Source organism: Heptranchias perlo, chromosome 1, assembly GCF_035084215.1.
Source record: "Heptranchias perlo isolate sHepPer1 chromosome 1, sHepPer1.hap1, whole genome shotgun sequence".
NCBI lineage: Eukaryota > Metazoa > Chordata > Chondrichthyes > Hexanchiformes > Hexanchidae > Heptranchias > Heptranchias perlo.
In genome coordinates, this window is record NC_090325.1 from 70,778,986 (window position 1) to 70,798,481 (window position 19,496).

The 19,496-nt window shown below is 55.9% G+C and overlaps 1 protein-coding gene across 1 annotated transcript in view; it reads left to right on the plus strand.

The window, feature by feature from the left end:
* Nucleotides 1-19,496, plus strand: part of ipo11 (importin 11) — a 711,960-nt gene that overhangs the window by 139,882 nt on the left and 552,582 nt on the right. The window lies entirely within an intron of this gene.

The following is a 19,496-nucleotide window of genomic DNA, read 5'->3' on the forward strand; positions in this document are numbered from 1 at the left end:
AGGCTGCTAACCACAGTTGTGACAGACCTCATTTGTTTCAGGATAAAGCTGTCATAGATTTCATTATATTAATGTGAACATGGACCATTCTTGAGTACGGGACATTTGTATCGTATAATGCACAGTTTGTATTACATTTTTATCCTTCTACTCTGCAACTGAGTCGCTAGAAATGATTTTATTTTGGAAGAAGAATTGTTCTGATCACTGTGTAACAAAATCATAAATAGCAAACATGCCAAACATCGGGTTTTTAAACTAACCTTAGCTTTTCAACTCATGGGACACCTTGTCAGCATTTCACAAGAAAAATCAGCCTTTTCCCCGGGTTTTGTAATGGTCGATATGAACCAGTCAGATCCATTGCGAGTGGGATTGCGGGCTGCTAAAACCAGTTTTTTCCTCCCACTGTTGGTTGCGCACAAGCTTGAAGCAAAAAAGATTTAAATTTAGCTGATAGTTTCTGAAGGTGTCAGGTGTTCTTAATTAATGATGGTTCCCAAAGCAGAATTATTTTCCTAATAAACAAAAAAGCAGCTTTTAAAATCTTTTAATAATTTTCCCCAAAGTAACTTTCTGGGGCATACCTGGCTGTTGATTTTCTTCAAGAGTGGTTTCAGCCGCTTTTGCAGGATGTTCCCTGGTGTGCACAATAACTGGTTTTATTGAGCATTCCTGTCTCTGCACTGAGGGAATTGCCAGGGTTTGGAAGTAGAGATGATGGAAGTGGTGCTGAGCTTCACTTAATTTAAACAAATTATATTGGGATTCCTATAAATTGGGAAATTGCTGTGCTGTGCTCCTGTGATGTAGACTCTTGACTTGTTTGTATATGAGTCACAGTTATGTTCTATAACTTTACGGATTTCAGCTTGTTCATGCACACCTGGTTGAGGTCCCTTTGTTTCTGTGGGGATAGAACCCACACCATCTATATAAGAGCAGTCAACATTTACAAGAAATATGAGGAGTGACGTTAATAATCAGCAAAAGTATAATTGATTCTCACCTCCACATTTGTGGCAAACAGTCAGGTGTGTCTAAAAGCACAACATCCAGTCCCCCATGCCTGTTCTGGAATGCACATTTTCACGCACTTTACTTTTTTTAATGATTTTTGTTAACAGAAGAAGAAAGTAAACCCTTTTGACAAGTTCAAAAGAACAAAATAAGTTAGAATCCCTAGCAATAATAATTATCACTTCATGTGTTTGTTTATCTGTTATTTTAACAGGAGTGCGTTGAACTATTTATTTACTTCATGTTGTATTGCAGTCTACATCTTTTCATTTCATCATTTTTTTAAAAATTGCCTCCTCCGCGCGCCCCCCCCGCCTCTCCACCACGCGCCCCCTCGCCCTCATGCAAGAGGTGATTTTAAGATGTAGACTTCAATACAACATGAAGTAAATAAATAGTTCAACGTGCTCCTGTTAAAATAACAGATAAACAAACACATGAAGTGATTATTATTGCTAGTGACTCTTCACAGGAACGTTAGCAAACAAAATTTGACATCGAGCCACATGAAGACATATTAGGACAGGTGACCAAAAGTTTGGTCAAAGAGGTAAGTTTTAAGGAGTGTCTTAAAGGAGGATAGAGAGGTAGAGAGGCGGAGAGATTTAGGGAGGAAATTCCAGAGCTTAGGCCCAAGGCAGCTGAAAGCACAGCCACCAATGGTGGGACGATGAAAATCAGGGATGCACAAGGGGCCAGTATTGCAGGAGTGCAGAGATCTCGGAGGGTTGTCGGGCTGGAGGAGATTACAGAGGTAGGGAGAGGCGAAGCTATGAAGGGATTTGAACACAGGGATGAGAATTTTAAATTCGAGGCATCGGCAGACCGGGAGCTAATATACGTCCAGATCTCTCAATCGGCAAAGCTGTTAATACCTCTTTGATTCTTCCCCCATTTGGGTGAGCAACTTGGCCGCCCTTGATTGTCTGTGCAGCATGGAGGTCAAGATTGTTTAAATGCCTGGTCTAGGTTTATTTTCCTGGGGTACTGTGCATACTCTGATACATTCTGATAAACTTCGTAGCAATTATAGTTTAGCATGAAAGATATTAGATAACTGATTAGAAATGAGGGGGTTTCAGCTGGATTAATGGAATTCTATGATTCTGTGATTTAAGAACATAACATAAGAAATAGGAGCAGGAGTAGGCCATATGGCCCCACGACCCTGCTCCGCCATTCAGTAAGATCATGGCTGATCTACCTCAACTCCACTCTCCCGCCCTATCTCCATATCCCTTGATTCCCTTAGTGTCCAAATATTCATCGATATTCGGATTCATTTTGGGTGAATGTGCCACCGGAACCATACTTCTCTTAATGGCCCACATTAATTTTCACACTAATAAGATATCCCACTTGGCAAGCAGGCTGAAAACTAATTACATTTATTGAATGGATTATGATATGGATTGGAGTATTGGCATTCCGTCACATTTTGTTTGCATTGCATCATATAAAACTTGAATTTTACAATTTGTTTGTACTTTGCACACCTTTAATTTTAAAGAAATATTGAAGATGTGAATGATTGAAGATGTTAAAGTTTAATGCTGCAGAATGATGGAAAATTTTCTGTGTGAATGTGAATTTATGTCTGTTGTGGTTGAATGGTTTGTGTGAGGTACTGCTCAGTTTGGCTTGTCATCTTTGAAATATGTAGTCATATAATATGTAGTCATAATTAAAATGTCACAATTTCTTGATTGTCACTATAATTTATAATCATACAGAGTGATCAGTTTCTGATAGTGGCGAGAGCAGGGAGCAAGCATGAAGAGTGAGAAATGTGGGCAGCGTACATGGTTTGAGAAGTTAGTTCAAAATGGGGTGAGCAAGACTACGGAGGGATTTGAACACAAGTATAAAATTGATTTGGTGGATTACTGTGAATCATAATGGGTGTGCAGAACACTGTGGGACTGGATATGAGCTGCAGTTTTGAATTATAATTTGTTACGAGCGCAGGCAGGAGGCCAACTAGTAAAGCATTTATGGTGTTAATCCTTGAGTGATGAAGTTATGGATATGGGCTTTAGCAAAGGGATAGAAATCGGGATGTAAAGAAGCCATTTTCTGGAGTTACAAAATGGGTCTTGGTAATGGACTGGATTTGTGGTTAAAACGCTCAGCTGAGAATTAAATAGGGCACCAAGATTCTGCACCACAAGATTCATCCTGTGTGGATAGCCTGCGGAGTTTGTTAGTCTTAGGCACTGACAAGAACTACAAAGGATAGCTTTGATTTTGTCGATATTGAGCTGAGGAAATTTTTCTTTGCTCTGGATGCAATATTGTACAGGTAGCCAAAATATTGCAAGAACCAAGGGGTTTATGGCGGTCGTCTACATGTGAAAATTGACACCGACCTGTGGATAATGTTGTTGAAAGGTAGCATATGAACAAGAAAAGAAGGGAAGAGGTAAAGATCGAAATGGAGGAGGAGAAAGAGAGAGGCAAGAGCAATGAAAACACTCGAAACTGGGGCGCTTGTTTGAAAATTAAAGATTTGTCCACGTGAATCAGGAATTGTTCACGATGTCACCATGATATGGTTCTATAAAGGTGGTTATAAGTTAGCAGTGAAGGAAATCTTAAATTATGTTCTATAAAGTTTCAATGTTTTTGCAAGTTAAATATGGTTTTGGTTGACACCTATGGAGATCTTTGCCTACTGTTTCTGGGTTGGTTCTATTTCAGTCCATTGGTTGTTTGCTGTCCCTGTTTCTGGTGATGGAGGGTTCTGAACAAAGGGACATAGATATAAGATTAAATGTAAGAGATTCAGGATGGAGAGCAGGAGAAACCTTTTTACACAGTGTTGTGAGGCTGTGGAATGTACTACTTGAATTAGTGATTGAAGCAGAGACCATGTCAACATTTAAAGATAGTTTAAGTTGATGGTTGTAGGCTGCACATGCCATTAGGATTATAGCTCATGTGGAGGATAAACGTCGACGTGGTCTGTTTGGGTCGAACGGTCTGCTTCTGTATTGTAATTTCTATACACGTAATTGTAACAGTGGTCACTAAATAGTGATCATGAACAAGAATGCTGGCTAATTTCTCCTTGGAGGGGGGGGGGAGGGGATGCAAAATTTTAGGAAGATATTTAACACTAGGACTGCTGTCCCATCTTAAACCAGCTGCTTCAACACAGACCAGGGATTGAACCTGGGACCTCATGGGCCCGCATGGTCCACAATGAGCCATTAAAAAAGGAACAGTTCTTTTTACTATTATTGGTACTTGTTTTAAATGTATTTAGGTTTGTCCATGTATTCAACACAAACGTGAATGTCATGATTAGTACTTCCTTGTCTAAAAATCAAAATGGAAGTTTAACTTTGCTGAAACACTCTGCATTAATAAATGTCAACCAATGTTAATTTGGTGTTCTCATTGAATCAGGCTGAGTAAATCACCCAAGCCTCTTCCCTCATCATGCTTTGAATTTTTTCCTGTGAAGTTTGCTGTACTGAGGCTCCTTTCCATACTTCCACTTATCCCTTTCCTGCCCCCCTTCCCATGACCCTGCTGGCAGACTATCAGCCATCGCCTATGGAGGGCAGTTTCAGACTTGATCTATAGAATTATTATCTCCCTGTCAATATAGAACTGGTGCATTTTCAAATTACTGAACTGAGATAATTATTACAATGTGCTACACCACAACAGTATTACCCGGTGCAAGTACAGTAAATACAATAGAATCTTGATTTCTGTTCATTGATAATTCTATAATTCTAGTCAACCAAAAAAAGATGGAAACAGAGCAGTAGGGAGGAATTAAATATACGTGGAATTAGGTAATGGGGCTGAAAAAGCATGTGAAGAGAAATGTTATGAGATGGCGTTTGAAAGTAACAAGGAAAGATGTAAGGCAGAGTAGTTTAGGGAGGAAGTTCTAGAGGGTAGGGGCGCAGTAGCAAAAATAGCACCTACCAGTGGTGGAGTATAAGGTATAGGGAACAAGAAGTAGACCAGTGTCAGAGAAAAGAAGGGACATAGGGCTGAAGGAATTTGCTGAGGTAGTGTGGGCTTAGGCCATGAAGGCATTTGATGATAAGAATTTTGAAACTGATAAGGAGGATGGAAGAAGTCACTGGAGCCTGACGAGAACTAAGGGTGATTGAAGTCTGGGTCTTTGAGCGGGTATAAACACTGGCAGTGGTATTCTGAATTTGTTGATATTTTTAGAGGGTGGAAACTGGGGAGGCCAACTAAGAAAGTATTAGAGAAGTTGAGTCTTGAGATGATAAATGCATGGATCTGAATCTTGATGGCGGTAGATTAGAAGGAGTATAAGCTGTGCCACATGGAAAGATCTGTAATATTTTTGGGACAAAATATAAATTGCATTACGAGAGAGCCATACTGTGAAAATGGACTGCTAAGGAGGAGGACAGGATGATCAGTTGTGTCAAAGACAGCAGAAAGATTAGAGGAGGCAGAGGCAGGACAAAGCTGCAAGCACAGAAGCATATAATTAGTGATTTTGACCCCAGAACAATCTCTGCTGTGGGCAGGCTGAAATTCGATTGCAGGATCTCAGTGTAATGGGAGAGATGGACATGCAATTGTGAAGCGACAGTACGTTCCAGGACTTTTGATAGGCTATGTACATTGGGGTGAAGTTTCCACTGGTTATATCAGCGCAATCCGGGCAGAATTGGCCGAACCAGTGTAAAAGATCGGGGAATTTTAAACGTGAGTTTCGTCCAAAGCCACTTATGTTTGCGCTTTCCACAATCTTTTATGACTGGGCGAATTGAAACTTGAACTATCGAGCCACACCCCCAGGTCGAAATTCTGCCAATTGTACTTTTTTGGGAAGGCTCTACAAATTGCGCTCATTTTCTTAGGCGCACAGACACGAGGCATGTTTTAAAAGTTTTTTCATATAAAAATGTTTTAAAACTGACTAGTGTACACCAATGAAACTATTAAATGGTTCAATATAGTTTTTAAAAGTAATTTTCAATTACTTTAAATCAGGTTACTCACAGGTGAAGGACTGGACACCCTTATTAAAAATGGTTATTTTTGCTAATGAACTAATTTTCAGCTGTATTAATAAAATTGCACCAGTTTACCACTCTTGCATCAAGGAATACTTCTTAATGGAAAGAAAAATAAAGAAACAATCATGTTCTATTACGCTGCCCGAATGCTCTGGTTCATGGAAGATTTTACGTTTGTGATTATGCAAATACATTTTAGCGGAAACCTGAAGCCTAACCTAACAAACACAATTTCAAGCACATTTCGGGTGCAATTTCCTGATTGTGCCCAAAGCGGAAACACTACCCCTAAATGATTTCTATTCTGTCTGCCTCCTTGAGCAGTCTACTTAAAATGTTCACCATCCTCTTTGTAAAGTAGTTAAACCTTAATTGTCTGTGCATTGTCCCTCTTTTAAACTTGAACATGTGTCCCCTAATCCTAGACCTTGCAGCAACTCCAAACATATTGGGATTCAATTTATCTATTTCCTTAAGAATCTTCAGTTCTTGAATAAAATCTCTCGAGGCTTTTCTTCTCCATTGTAAACAATCCGTCTTTTCAGTTGCTGAACAATTTGCGTCGCTCCGCCATTAGCTTCGCGAAAATGGCATCTCGCCCTTAACCTCCCTGTGATTTTCATGAAGTTGCTGCATTTGCGTATTAATTGCCCATTAAACTTGCCACAGAAAGTTAAGTCTTGTAATTAACAATGTAAGTACCCTTTTAATGTCATGATAATTGTTAATGACTGCCAATCAATCTCTCTTGCCCAGAAAGTGAACAATTAAAAGTGTGGAGTCTCATTCCTTCAGGGTTTGAATTGTTGTTGGAGTTTTTAAAAATGTCATTTAAAATTTAAGAAAAAAATTCTTACTTTTCCTTTCTATATGTTTTTGTCTCTCCCTTAATCTAATCTTTACTTCCCTCTTCATTTCTCTTTCTGTACCTGATTTGACATTGAATTCACCCACTCTAATTCACCCTCCATCTCAGTCCTTCCTCTGTTTATTTCTCAATCCTTCGATCTCATTGGGTAAGGAGATATCCTGTTTGTCCCGTTGTTCACTAAGGTCCCAGATACCCTGTGGCCCTCGCTGTGCCGCTATCAGCTTACACTTCCAGCAACTTTGTGGGTAAAAAATTTTAAAACCTAAATGTGCACTAACAGGGCTCACCTCGAGATACCCCGCTCTAGCAAAATTTGGGTCATTGTTAATATTTTAGCTACTTTCCAATCATTGGGCACGGTTCTCGTTTGTAATGATTCCCTATAGATAATGGCAAGGATGTGACTGATTATGCTACCCACTTATTTAATTTCCCTTCTATGAAGTCCATCCAGGCCTAATGCATTTTCTTCCTTTAGCTTCCTCAGCCTGTCAGTCATTGCCTCATCTGAAATTTCTGTTTCCTTTAGTACTTTCTTCATCTGCCTGGAAATTTAAATTTTGTGCTGAATTATTTCTTCTGTGAACACAAAAGAAAAATTCATTTAGTATATTTGCTATCCCATGTCGCCTTTGAGATCCTTTTATCTGTTTTCACCTCTTTGCTATGAATATATTTCTGGCAATGCCTAAACTTTGTTTAATATTCCCTGCTATCATAACCTCATTTTCTGTTTACCTCTCCTGACCAATTTCTTATCCTCCTTTATCTTGAATTTATATTTGTCTTGGTCCATCATGTTACCTGTAGCTTTATTCTTTGGTACAATCTTTTACTGGTGAGAGTTATTTGTGGGAGCCGATACAGTTCTGAGGCCTTGGAACGTAAATCCCAGCAGACTCAGGACCTTGTACAATGACTTTAATTGTTTTGCGATTGGCCCTTGATCAGTATCGTGACTTTCAATAAATGTCCAAGTAGACTGCAATGAATTATTGCAATTTGTTACCTCTTTCTGCACTCCAAAGGCCAATACTGCAGTAACACATCAATTTTGAATTGTGTGGGGTCGATGGAACTCACTATCACTACAGATAGGAAAATACATTCTTACAAGCTGAATAGTGTTGACGACCTGAATAGAATATAATCTGCAGCAGACTGTTGATCATAAAAACGTCAAATTTACTGATACAGTATTGAACTTTAGCCATAGTGGTGAGTGTGCTAAATGACCGGGAATTGAATTTGCGTTATGGCAGCAATAGCAATGCATCTTAACATCCAAGGCTAGTTGCAATAACTAAATGGAGATCAGGTCAAATATTCTTTCTTTTTTGATTTTAGGTGATGTTTGTGCTGTTTCCCTCACACTGTTGTAATGTGCTGCTTTGTTCATCAATTCTTGAGTTAATATCAGGCCTTTTACAGCAGACAAATGTTGTAAAAGAGTTCCTTAAAAACCCTGGGTTGAACACTCGAGGTGTAACAAAGGAGTTAGGAAAAAGAGAAAAATGTTAAATTCCCACAGAAAAAATTTAAATTGCTGTGAGAAAGCGGCGAGGGGGGACCCGAGTGTATAGAGCGGCGAGGGGGGGCCGAGTGCATAGAGCGGCGAGGGGGGACCCGAATGTATAGAGCGGCGAGGGGGGGCCCCGAGTGTATGAAGCGGCGAAGGGGACCCGAGTGTATAGAGCGGCGAAGGGGACCCGAGTGTATAGAGCGGCGAGGGGGGGACCCGAGTGTATAGAGCGGCGAGGGGGGGACCCGAGTGTATAGAGCGGCGAGGGGGGGCCCCGAATGTATAGAGCGGCGAGGGGGGACCCGAGTGTATAGAGCGGCGAGGGGGGGACCCGAGTGTATAGAGCGGCGAGGGGGGGACCCGAGTGTATAAAGCGGCGAGGGGGGGCCCCGAATGTATAGAGCGGCGAGGGGGCCCCGAATGTATAGAGCGGCGAGGGGGGACCCGAGTGTATAGAGCGGTGAGGGGGGGACCCGAGTGTATAGAGCGGCGAGGGGGGGCCCCGAATGTATAGAGCGGCGAGGGGGCCCCCGAATGTATAGAGCGGCGAGGGGGGCCCCGAATGTATAGAGCGGCGAGGGGGGCCCCGAGTGTATAGAGCGGCGAGGGGGGGACCCCGAGTGTATAAAGCGGCGAGGGGGGACCCGAGTGTATAGAGCGGCGAGGGGGGCCCCGAATGTATAGAGCGGCGAGGGGGGGTCCCGAATGTATAGAGCGGCGAGGGGGGACCCCGAATGTATAGAGCGGCGAGGGGGGGTCCCGAGTGTATAGAGCGGCGAGGGGGGACCCGAGTGTATAGAGCGGCGAGGGGGGACCCGAGTGTATAGAGCGGCGAGGGGGGGACCCGAGTGTATAGAGCGGCGAGGGGGGGCCCCGAATGTATAGAGCGGCGAGGGGGGACCCCGAATGTATAGAGCGGCGAGGGGGGGCCCCGAGTGTATAGAGCGGCGAGGGGGGACCCGAGTGTATAGAGCGGCGAGGGGGGGCCCCGAATGTATAGAGCGGCGAGGGGGGGCCCCGAGTGTATAGAGCGGCGAGGGGGGACCCGAGTGTATGGAGCGGCGAGGGGGGACCCCGAGTGTATAGAGCGGCGAGGGGGGGCCCCGAATGTATAGAGCGGCGAGGGGGGACCCGAGTGTATAGAGCGGCGAGGGGGGGCCCCGAATGTATAGAGCGGCGAGGGGGGGCCCCGAATGTATAGAGCGGCGAGGGGGGGACCCGAGTGTATAGAGCGGCGAGGGGGGACCCGAGTGTATAGAGCGGCGAGGGGGGGCCCCGAATGTATAAAGCGGCGAGGGGGGGCCCCGAATGTATAGAGCGGCGAGGGGGGACCCGAGTGTATAAAGCGGCGAGGGGGGACCCGAGTGTATAAAGCGGCGAGGGGGGGACCCGAGTGTATAGAGCGGCGAGGGGGGGACCCGAGTGTATAAAGCGGCGAGGGGGGACCCGAGTGTATAGAGCGGCGAGGGGGGCCCCGAGTGTATGAAGCGGCGAGGGGGGGGCCCCCGAGTGTATGGAGCGGCGAGGGGGGCCCCGAATGTATAGAGCGGCGAGGGGGGCCCCGAGTGTATGGAGCGGCGAGGGGGGACCCGAGTGTATGGAGCGGCGAGGGGGGCCCCGAATGTATAGAGCGGCGAGGGGGGACCCGAGTGTATGGAGCGGCGAGGGGGGACCCGAGTGTATGGAGCGGCGAGGGGGGCCCCGAATGTATAGAGCGGCGAGGGGGGACCCGAGTGTATAGAGCGGCGAGGGGGGACCCGAGTGTATGGAGCGGCGAGGGGGGACCCGAGTGTATGGAGCGGCGAGGGGGGACCCGAGTGTATAGAGCGGCGAGGGGGGACCCGAGTGTATGAAGCGGCGAGGGGGGACCCCGAGTGTATGGAGCGGCGAGGGGGGACCCGAGTGTATAGAGCGGCGAGGGGGGACCCCGAGTGTATGGAGCGGCGAGGGGGACCCGAGTGTATAGAGCGGCGAGGGGGACCCGAGTGTATAGAGCGGCGAGGGGGGGCCGAGTGTATAGAGCGGCGAGGGGGGACCCCGAGTGTATGGAGCGGCGAGGGGGGCCCCCGAGTGTATAAAGCGGCGAGGGGGGACCCCGAGTGGAAAAAGCGGCGAGGGGGGCCCCGAGTGGAAAAAGCGGCGAGGGGGGACCCGAGTGTATCGAGCGGCGAGGGGGGACCCGAGTGTATCGAGCGGCGAGGGGGGACCCGAGTGTATAAAGCGGCGAGGGGGGACCCCGAGTGTTTGAAGCGGCGAGGGGGCCCCCGAGTGTATAGAGCGGCGAGGGGGGACCCCGAGTGTATAGAGCGGCGAGGGGGGACCCGAGTGTATGGAGCGGCGAGGGGGGACCCCGAGTGTATAGAGCGGCGAGGGGGGACCCCGAGTGTATAGAGCGGCGAGGGGGGACCCGAGTGTATAGAGCGGCGAGGGGGGACCCCGAGTGTATAGAGCGGCGAGGGGGGACCCCGAGTGTATAGAGCGGCGAGGGGGGACCCGAGTGTATAGAGCGGCGAGGGGGGACCCGAGTGTATAGAGCGGCGAGGGGGGACCCCGAGTGTATAGAGCGGCGAGGGGGGGACCCGAGTGTATAGAGCGGCGAGGGGGGACCCCGAGTGTTTGAAGCGGCGAGGGGGCCCCCGAGTGTATAGAGCGGCGAGGGGGGACCCCGAGTGTATGGAGTGGCGAGGGGGGACCCCGAGTGTATAGAGCGGCGAGGGGGAACCCCGAGTGTATAGAGCGGCGAGGGGGGACCCGAGTGTATAAAGCGGCGAGGGGGGCCCCGAGTGTATCAAGCGGGGAGGGGGGACCCGAGTGTATCGAGCGGCGAGGGGGGACCCGAGTGTATAAAGCGGCGAGGGGGGACCCGAGTGTGTAGAGCGGCGAGGGGGGACCCGAGTGTATAGAGCGGCGAGGGGGGGACCCGAGTGTATAAAGCGGCGAGGGGGGGCCCCGAATGTATAGAGCGGCGAGGGGGGACCCGAGTGTATAGAGCGGCGAGGGGGGGACCCGAGTGTATAGAGCGGCGAGGGGGGGACCCGAGTGTATAAAGCGGCGAGGGGGGGCCCCGAATGTATAGAGCGGCGAGGGGGCCCCGAATGTATAGAGCGGCGAGGGGGGACCCGAGTGTATAGAGCGGTGAGGGGGGGACCCGAGTGTATAGAGCGGCGAGGGGGGCCCCCGAATGTATAGAGCGGCGAGGGGGCCCCCGAATGTATAGAGCGGCGAGGGGGGCCCCGAATGTATAGAGCGGCGAGGGGGGCCCCGAGTGTATAGAGCGGCGAGGGGGGGACCCCGAGTGTATAAAGCGGCGAGGGGGGACCCGAGTGTATAGAGCGGCGAGGGGGGCCCCGAATGTATAGAGCGGCGAGGGGGGGTCCCGAATGTATAGAGCGGCGAGGGGGGACCCCGAATGTATAGAGCGGCGAGGGGGGGTCCCGAGTGTATAGAGCGGCGAGGGGGGACCCGAGTGTATAGAGCGGCGAGGGGGGACCCGAGTGTATAGAGCGGCGAGGGGGGGACCCGAGTGTATAGAGCGGCGAGGGGGGGCCCCGAATGTATAGAGCGGCGAGGGGGGACCCCGAATGTATAGAGCGGCGAGGGGGGGCCCCGAGTGTATAGAGCGGCGAGGGGGGACCCGAGTGTATAGAGCGGCGAGGGGGGGCCCCGAATGTATAGAGCGGCGAGGGGGGGCCCCGAGTGTATAGAGCGGCGAGGGGGGGACCCCGAATGTATAGAGCGGCGAGGGGGGACCCGAGTGTATAGAGCGGCGAGGGGGGACCCGAGTGTATAGAGCGGCGAGGGGGGACCCGAGTGTATGGAGCGGCGAGGGGGGACCCCGAGTGTATAGAGCGGCGAGGGGGGGCCCCGAATGTATAGAGCGGCGAGGGGGGACCCGAGTGTATAGAGCGGCGAGGGGGGGCCCCGAATGTATAGAGCGGCGAGGGGGGGCCCCGAATGTATAGAGCGGCGAGGGGGGGACCCGAGTGTATAGAGCGGCGAGGGGGGACCCGAGTGTATAGAGCGGCGAGGGGGGGCCCCGAATGTATAAAGCGGCGAGGGGGGGCCCCGAATGTATAGAGCGGCGAGGGGGGACCCGAGTGTATAAAGCGGCGAGGGGGGACCCGAGTGTATAAAGCGGCGAGGGGGGGACCCGAGTGAAAAGAGCGGCGAGGGGGGACCCGAGTGTATAAAGCGGCGAGGGGGGACCCGAGTGTATAGAGCGGCGAGGGGGGCCCCGAGTGTATGAAGCGGCGAGGGGGGACCCGAGTGTATGGAGCGGCGAGGGGGGACCCGAGTGTATGGAGCGGCGAGGGGGGACCCGAGTGTATGGAGCGGCGAGGGGGGCCCCGAATGTATAGAGCGGCGAGGGGGGACCCGAGTGTATGGAGCGGCGAGGGGGGACCCGAGTGTATGGAGCGGCGAGGGGGGACCCGAGTGTATGGAGCGGCGAGGGGGGACCCGAGTGTATAGAGCGGCGAGGGGGGACCCCGAGTGTATGGAGCGGCGAGGGGGACCCGAGTGTATAGAGCGGCGAGGGGGACCCGAGTGTATAGAGCGGCGAGGGGGGGCCGAGTGTATAGAGCGGCGAGGGGGGACCCCGAGTGTATGGAGCGGCGAGGGGGGCCCCCGAGTGTATAAAGCGGCGAGGGGGGACCCCGAGTGGAAAAAGCGGCGAGGGGGGCCCCGAGTGGAAAAAGCGGCGAGGGGGGACCCGAGTGTATCGAGCGGCGAGGGGGGACCCGAGTGTATCGAGCGGCGAGGGGGGACCCGAGTGTATAAAGCGGCGAGGGGGGACCCCGAGTGTTTGAAGCGGCGAGGGGGCCCCCGAGTGTATAGAGCGGCGAGGGGGGACCCCGAGTGTATGGAGCGGCGAGGGGGGACCCCGAGTGTATAGAGCGGCGAGGGGGGACCCCGAGTGTATAGAGCGGCGAGGGGGGACCCGAGTGTATAGAGCGGCGAGGGGGGACCCCGAGTGTATAGAGCGGCGAGGGGGGACCCCGAGTGTATAGAGCGGCGAGGGGGGACCCGAGTGTATAGAGCGGCGAGGGGGGACCCGAGTGTATAGAGCGGCGAGGGGGGACCCCGAGTGTATAGAGCGGCGAGGGGGGGACCCGAGTGTATAGAGCGGCGAGGGGGGACCCCGAGTGTTTGAAGCGGCGAGGGGGCCCCCGAGTGTATAGAGCGGCGAGGGGGGACCCCGAGTGTATGGAGTGGCGAGGGGGGACCCCGAGTGTATAGAGCGGCGAGGGGGGACCCCGAGTGTATAGAGCGGCGAGGGGGGACCCGAGTGTATAGAGCGGCGAGGGGGGACCCTGAGTGTATAGAGCGGCGAGGGGGGCCCCGAGTGTATCAAGCGGGGAGGGGGGACCCGAGTGTATCGAGCGGCGAGGGGGGACCCGAGTGTGTAGAGCGGCGAGGGGGGACCCGAGTGTAAAAGCGGCGAGGGGGGACCCGAGTGTATCGAGCGGCGAGGGGGGACCCGAGTGTGTAGAGCGGCGAGGGGGGACCCGAGTGTATAGAGCGGCGAGGGGGGGCCCGAGTGTATAGATCGGCGAGGGGGGACCCGAGTGTATGAAGCGGCGAGGGGGGACCCCGAGTGTATAGAGCGGCGAGGGGGGACCCCGAGTGTATAGAGCGGCGAGGGGGGACCCCGAGTGTATAGAGCGGCGAGGGGGGGCCGAGTGTATCGAGCGGCGAGGGGGGACCCGAGTGTATAGAGTGGCGAGGGGGGGCCGAGTGTATAGAGCGGCGAGGGGGGACCCGAGTGTATAGAGTGGCGAGGGGGGGCCGAGTGTATAGAGCGGCGAGGGGGGACCCCGAGTGTATAAAGCGGCGAGGGGGGGCCCGAGTGTATAGAGCGGCGAGGGGGGACCCGAGTGTATAGAGCGGCGAGGGGGGACCCGAGTGTATAGAGCGGCGAGGGGGGGCCCCGAATGTATAGAGCGGCGAGGGGGGCCCCGAGTGTATAGAGCGGCGAGGGGGGACCCGAGTGTATAGAGCGGCGAGGGGGGACCCGAGTGTATGAAGCGGCGAGGGGGGACCCGAGTGTATAAAGCGGCGAGGGGGGACCCGAGTGTATAAAGCGGCGAGGGGGGCCCTGAGTGTATAGAGCGGCGAGGGGGGACCCGAGTGTATAAAGCGGCGAGGGTGGGCCCCGAGTGTATAGAGCGGCGAGGGGGGGGCCCCCGAGTGTATAGAGCGGCGAGGGGGGACCCCGAGTGTATAAAGCGGCGAGGGGGGACCCGAGTGTATGAAGCGGCGAGGGGGGGCCCGAGTGTATAGAGCGGCGAGGGGGGGCCCGAGTGTATAGATCGGCGAGGGGGGACCCGAGTGTATGAAGCGGCGAGGGGGCCCCGAATGTATAGAGCGGCGAGGGGGGGCCGAGTGTATCGAGCGGCGAGGGGGGACCCGAGTGTATAGAGTGGCGAGGGGGGGCCGAGTGTATAGAGCGGCGAGGGGGGGCCCCCGAGTGGAAAAAGCGGCGAGGGGGGGGCCCCCGAGTGGAAAAAGCGGCGAGGGGGGCCCCGAGTGGAAAAAGCGGCGAGGGGGGCCCCGAGTGTATAGAGCGGCGAAGGGGGACCCGAGTGTATAGAGCGGCGAGGGGGGACCCGAGTGTATGGAGCGGCGAGGGGGGGACCCGAGTGTATAAAGCGGCGAGGGGGGACCCCGAGTGTATCGAGCGGCGAGGGGGGGACCCGAGTGTATAAAGCGGCGAGGGGGGACCCCGAGTGTATAAAGCGGCGAGGGGGGACCCCGAGTGTATAAAGCGGCGAGGGGGGACCCCGAGTGTATAAAGCGGCGAGGGGGGACCCCGAGTGTATAAAGCGGCGAGGGGGGACCCCGAGTGTATAAAGCGGCGAGGGGGGACCCCGAGTGTATAAAGCGGCGAGGGGGGACCCGAGTGTATAAAGCGGCGAGGGGGGACCCGAGTGTATCGAGCGGCGAGGGGGGGCCCCGAGTGTATAAAGCGGCGAGGGGGGACCCCGAGTGTATAAAGCGGCGAGGGGGGACCCCGAGTGTATAAAGCGGCGAGGGGGGACCCGAGTGTATAAAGCGGCGAGGGGGGACCCGAGTGTATAGAGCGGCGAAGGGGGACCCGAGTGTATAGAGCGGCGAGGGGGGACCCCGAGTGTATCGAGCGGCGAGGGGGGGCCCCGAGTGTATAAAGCGGCGAGGGGGGACCCCGAGTGTATAAAGCGGCGAGGGGGGACCCCGAGTGTATAAAGCGGCGAGGGGGGACCCCGAGTGTATAAAGCGGCGAGGGTGGGACCCGAGTGCATAAAGCGGCGAGGGGGGGGGCCCGAGTGTATAAAGCGGCGAGGGGGGACCCGAGTGTATAGAGCGGTGAGGGGGGACCCGAGTGTATAAAGCGGCGAGGGGGGGGCCCGAGTGTACAAAACGGCGAGGGGGGACCCGAGTGTATAGAGCGGCGAGGGGGGACCCGAGTGTATAAAGCGGCGAGGGGGGGGCCCGAGTGTATAAAGCGGCGAGGGGGGGCCCGAGTGAAAAGAGCGGCGAGGGGGGACCCCGAGTGTATAGAGCGGCGAGGGGGGACCCCGAGTGTATAAAGCGGCGAGGGGGGACCCGAGTGTATAAAGCGGCGAGGGGGGACCCCGAGTGTATAAAGCGGCGAGGGGGGACCCGAGTGTATAAAGCGGCGAGGGGGGCCCCCGAGTGTATCGAGCGGCGAGGGGGGACCCGAGTGTATCGAGCGGCGAGGGGGGACCCGAGTGTATCGAGCGGCGAGGGGGGACCCCGAGTGTATAGAGCGTCGAGGGGGGACCCGAGTGTATAAAGCGGCGAGGGGGGACCCGAGTGTATAAAGCGGCGAGGGGGGACCCCGAGTGTATAAAGCGGCAAGGGGGGACCCGAGTGTATCGAGCGGCGAGGGGGGACCCCGAGTGTATCGAGCGGCGAGGGGGGACCCCGAGTGTATAGAGCGGCGAGGGGGGACCCGAGTGTATAAAGCGGCGAGGGGGGGGCCCGAGTGTTTCAAGCGGCGAGGGGGGGGCCCCCGAGTGTATAAAGCGGCGAGGGGGGACCCGAGTGTCTGGAGCGGCGAGGGGGGACCCCGAGTGTATAAAGCGGCGAGGGGGGGACCCGAGTGTATAAAGCGACGAGGGGGGGCCCCGAGTGTATGGAGCGGCGAGGGGGGGCCCCGAGTGTATGGAGCGGCGAGGGGGGGACCCGAGTGTATGGAGCGGCGAGGGGGGGACCCGAGTGTATGGAGCGGCGAGGGGGGGACCCGAGTGTCTCGAGCGGCGAGGGGGGACCCGAGTGTATGGAGCGGCGAGGGGGGGACCCGAGTGTATGGAGCGGCGAGGGGGGACCCGAGTGTCTCGAGCGGCGAGGGGGGACCCGAGTGTCTCGAGCGGCGAGGGGGGACCCGAGTGTTTAGAGCGGCGAGGGGGGACCCCGAGTGTATAGAGCGGCGAGGGGGGACCCGAGTGTCTCGAGCGGCGAGGGGGGACCCGAGTGTATCGAGCGGCGAGGGGGGACCCCGAGTGTATAGAGCGGCGAGGGGGGGCCGAGTGTATAGAGCGGCGAGGGGGGACCCCGAGTGTATGGAGCGGCGAGGGGGGACCCCGAGTGTATGGAGCGGCGAGGGGGGCCCCGAGTGTATGGAGCGGCGAGGGGGGCCCCGAGTGTATGGAGCGGCGAGGGGGGGCCGAGTGTATAGAGCGGCGAGGGGGGGACCCCGAGTGTATAGAGCGGCGAGGGGGGACCCCGAGTGTATAAAGCGGCGAGGGGGGACCCGAGTGTATAAAGCGGCGAGGGGGGACCCCGAGTGTATCGAGCGGTGAGGGGGGACCCGAGTGTATCGAGCGGTGAGGGGGGACCCGAGTGTATAAAGCGGCGAGGGGGGGACCCGAGTGTATAAAGCGACGAGGGGGGGCCCCGAGTGTTTCGAGCGGTGAGGGGGGACCCGAGTGTATCGAGCGGCGAGGGGGGGACCCGAGTGTATAAAGCGACGAGGGGGGGCCCCGAGTGTCTCGAGCGGCGAGGGGGGGCCCCGAGTGTCTCGAGCGGCGAGGGGGGGCCCCGAGTGTATCGAGCGGCGATGGGGGGGACCCGAGTGTATCAAGTGGGGAGGGGGGACCCGAGTGTCTCGAGCGGCGAGGGGGGACCCGAGTGTCTCGAGCGGCGAGGGGGGACCCGAGTGCAAAAGCGGCGAGGGGGGACCCCGAGTGTATAGAGCGGCGAGGGGGGACCCGAGTGTATAGAGCGGCGAGGGGGGACCCCGAGTGTATAGAGCGGCGAGGGGGGGACCCGAGTGTATAGAGCGGCGAGGGGGGACCCCGAGTGTATGAAGCGGCGAGGGGGGGCCCCGAATGTATAGAGCGGCGAGGGGGGACCCGAGTGTATAGAGCGGCGAGGGGGGGCCCCGAATGTATAGAGCGGCGAGGGGGGCCCCGAATGTATAGAGCGGCGAGGGGGGGCCCGAGTGTATAGAGCGGCGAGGGGGGGCCCGAGTGTATAGAGCGGCGAGGGGGGACCCGAGTGTATAGAGCGGCGAGGGGGGACCCGAGTGTATGAAGCGGCGAGGGGGGGCCCGAGTGTATAGAGCGGCGAGGGGGGGCCCGAGTGTATAGAGCGGCGAGGGGGGACCCGAGTGTATAGAGCGGCGAGGGGGGACCCGAGTGTATGAAGCGGCGAGGGGGGGACCCGAGTGTATAGAGCGGCGAGGGGGGACCCGAGTGTATAAAGCGGCGAGGGGGGACCCGAGTGTATAGAGCGGCGAGGGGGGGACCCGAGTGTATAGAGCGGCGAGGGGGGCCCCGAGTGTATAGAGCGGCGAGGGGGGGCCGAGTTTATAGAGCGGCGAGGGGGGACCCCGAGTGTATAGAGCGGCGAGGGGGGACCCCGAGTGTATAGAGCGGCGAGGGGGGACCCCGAGTGTATAGAGCGGCGAGGGGGGGCCGAGTGTATAGAGCGGCGAGGGGGGACCCGAGTGTATAGAGTGGCGAGGGGGGACCCCGAGTGTATAGAGCGGCGAGGGGGGGCCGAGTGTATAGAGCGGCGAGGGGGGACCCGAGTGTATAGAGCGGCGAGGGGGGACCCCGAGTGTATAGAGCGGCGAGGGGGGGCCGAGTGTATAGAGCGGCGAGGGGGGACCCAGAGTGTATAAAGCGGCGAGGGGGGCCCCGAGTGTATAGAGCGGCGAGGGGGGGCCCCCGAGTGGAAAAAGCGGCGAGGGGGGGCCCCCGAGTGGAAAAAGCGGCGAGGGGGGGCCCCCGAGTGGAAAAAGCGGCGAGGGGGGGGCCCCGAGTGGAAAAAGCGGCGAGGGGGGCCCCGAGTGGAAAAAGCGGCGGCGAGGGGGGACCCGAGTGTATGGAGCGGCGAGGGGGGGACCCGAGTGTATCGAGCGGCGAGGGGGGGACCCGAGTGTATAAAGCGGCGAGGGGGGACCCCGAGTGTATAAAGCGGCGAGGGGGGACCCCGAGTGTATAAAGCGGCGAGGGGGGACCCGAGTGTATAAAGCGGCGAGGGGGGACCCGAGTGTATAAAGCGGCGAGGGGGGACCCCGAGTGTATAGAGCGGCGAGGGGGGACCCGAGTGTATAAAGCGGCGAGGGGGGGGCCCGAGTGTATAAAGCGGCGAGGGGGGGCCCGAGTGAAAAGAGCGGCGAGGGGGGACCCGAGTGTATAAAGCGGCGAGGGGGGGCCCGAGTGAAAAGAGCGGCGAGGGGGGACCCGAGTGTATAAAGCGGCGAGGGGGGACCCCGAGTGTATAAAGCGGCGAGGGGGGACCCCGAGTGTATAAAGCGGCGAGGGGGGACCCGAGTGTATAGAGCGGCGAGGGGGGACCCGAGTGTATCGAGCGGCGAGGGGGGACCCGAGTGTATAAAGCGGCGAGGGGGGACCCGAGTGTATCGAGCGGCGAGGGGGGGCCCGAGTGTATAAAGCGGCGAGGGGGGGGCCCGAGTGTATAAAGCGGCGAGGGGGGACCCGAGTGTATCGAGCGGCGAGGGGGGGCCCCGAGTGTATAAAGCGGCGAGGGGGGGGCCCGAGTGTATAAAGCGGCGAGGGGGGGCTCGAGTGTTTCAAGCGGCGAGGGG